Source organism: Odontesthes bonariensis, unplaced genomic scaffold, assembly GCF_027942865.1.
Source record: "Odontesthes bonariensis isolate fOdoBon6 unplaced genomic scaffold, fOdoBon6.hap1 scaffold_182, whole genome shotgun sequence".
In the NCBI taxonomy this organism is placed as follows: domain Eukaryota; kingdom Metazoa; phylum Chordata; class Actinopteri; order Atheriniformes; family Atherinopsidae; genus Odontesthes; species Odontesthes bonariensis.
Window position 1 is genome coordinate 1 of NW_027457397.1, and position 2,500 is coordinate 2,500.

Genomic DNA, 2,500 nt, shown 5'->3' on the forward strand with positions numbered 1-2,500 from the left:
TGCCCTGCCCACAGACACAAATCCAGGCCGAGTTTCAGCAACCTCTGCATGGACAGCATTCATGGCTGCTTTCCTCTCCCAACAGCCAGTCTCTCATGCCCTGCCCACAGACACACATCCAGGCCGAGTTTCAGCACCTCTCCTCGGTCCAGTATTCATGGCTGCCGTCCTCTCCCAACAGCCAGTCTCTCATGCCCGGCCCAGAGACACACATCCAGGCCGAGTTTCAGCACCTCTCTTCGGTCAGGCAATCATCCCTGCTCCCCTCTCATAACGTCCAGGCACTCATGCCCTGCGCACAGACAAACAGAACCCAGGCCGAGTTTCAGCACCTCTGCTCGGACAGCATTCACGGCTTTTGTCCTCTCACAGCATCCAGTCTCTCATGCCCTGCGCAATGACACACATCCAGGCCTAGTTTCAGCACCTCTCCTCGGTCAGGAATTCATCCCTGCTCCCCTCTCAGAACATCCAGGCACTCATGCCCTGTGCAATGACACATCCAGGCCGAGTTTCAGCACCTCTCCTCGGTCAGGAATTCATCCCTGCTCCCCTCTCATAACGTCCAGTCACAGACACAGATCCAGGCCGAGTTTCAGCACCTCTCCTCGGTCCAGCATTCATCCCTGCTCCCCTCTCAGAACATCCAGGGCACTCATGCCCTGTGCAATGACACATCCAGGCCGAGTTTCAGCACCTCTCCTCGGTCAGGAATTCATCCCTGCTCCCCTCTCATAACGTCCAGTCACAGACACAGATCCAGGCCGAGTTTCAGCACCTCTCCTCGGTCCAGCATTCATCCCTGCTCCACTCTCATAGCATCCAGGCACTCATGCCCTGCGCACAGACACACATCCTGGCCGAGTTCAGCACCTCTCCTCGGTCCAGCATTCATCCCTGCTCCACTCTCATAGCATCCAGGCACTCATGCCCTGCGCACAGACACACATCCAGGCCGAGTTTCAGCACCTCTGCTCGGTCCAGCATTCATCCCTGCTCCACTCTCATAGCATCCAGGCACTCATGCCCTGCGCACAGACACACATCCTGGCCGAGTTTCAGCACCTCTCCTCGGTCCAGCATTCATCCCTGCTCCACTCTCATAGCATCCAGGCACTCATGCCCTGCGCACAGACACACATCCAGGCCGAGTTTCAGCACCTCTGCTCGGTCCAGCATTCATCCCTGCTCCACTCTCATAGCATCCAGGCACTCATGCCCTGCGCAATGACACATCCAGGCCGAGTTTCAGCACCTCTCCTCGGTCAGGCATTCATCCCTGCTCCCCTCTCACAGCATCCAGGCACTCATGCCCTGCGCACAGTCACACACCCAGGCCGAGTTTCAGCACCTCTCCTCGGTCCAGCATTCATCCCTGCTCCCCTCTCACAGCATCCAGGCACTCATGCCCTGCGCACAGACACACATCCAGGCCGAGTTTCAGCACCTCTCCTCGGTCCAGCATTCATCCCTGCTCCCCTCTCACAGCATCCAGGCACTCATGCCCTGCGCACAGACACACATCCAGGCCGAGTTTCAGCACCTCTCCTCGGTCAGGCATTCATCCCTGCTCCCCTCTCAGAACATCCAGGCACTCATGCCCTGCGCAACGACATCACTCCGCAAAGGAAAGCTTTTGCGGTGTTTCTTTCTCAAAAAAGGCAATTTAAAGAGGTTTAAGCATGGAACCTACTCAGAATGAACATAGACATAACGGACTAAGGAGTCTGAACTTGTTTGGCCCAAGGAAATCATTTTTTAACAAAAATCCGTATTTCGTCTTAACTCGGGAAAAGAAGGCGATTCCTGGGTTTCTCTCTCAAAAAAGGCCATTTAAAGAGGTTTGTGCATGGAACCTACTCAGAATGAACATAGACATAACGGACTAAGGAGTCTGAACTTGGTTTGGCCCAAGGAAATCATTTTTTAACAAAAATCCGTATTTGGTCTTAACTCGGGAAAAGAAGGCGATTCCTGGGTTTCTTTGTCAAAAAAAGGCCATTTAAAGAGGTTTTGTGCATGGAACCTACTCGGAATGGCTATATATGAAGGACTAAAGAGTCTGAACTTGGTTTGGCCAAGGAAATCTTTTTTTACAAAAATCCGTATTTCGTCTTAACTCGGGAAAAGAAGGCGATTCCTGGGTTTCTTTCTCAAACAAGCCGACCCCGGGTTAGGGTTAAGGAGAACCGGGCTCCAGCCCCTCCGGCCGGGTTAGGGTTAGGTTTGGGGCTGGGGCTGGGGTTAGGGTTAAGGAGAACCGGGCTCCATGCCCTCCAGCCGGGTTAGGGTTAGAGCTGGGGTTAGGGTTAAGGAGAACCGGGCTCCAGGCCCTAGGGCCGGTTTGGGGCTGGGGCTGGGGTTAGGGCTAGAGCTGGGGTTAGGGTTAGGGTTGGGGCTGGGGTTAGGGTTAAGGAGAACCGGGCTCCATGCCCTCCAGCCGGGTTAGGGTTAGAGCTGGGGTTAGGGTTGAGGAGAACCGGGCTCCAGGCCCTAGGGC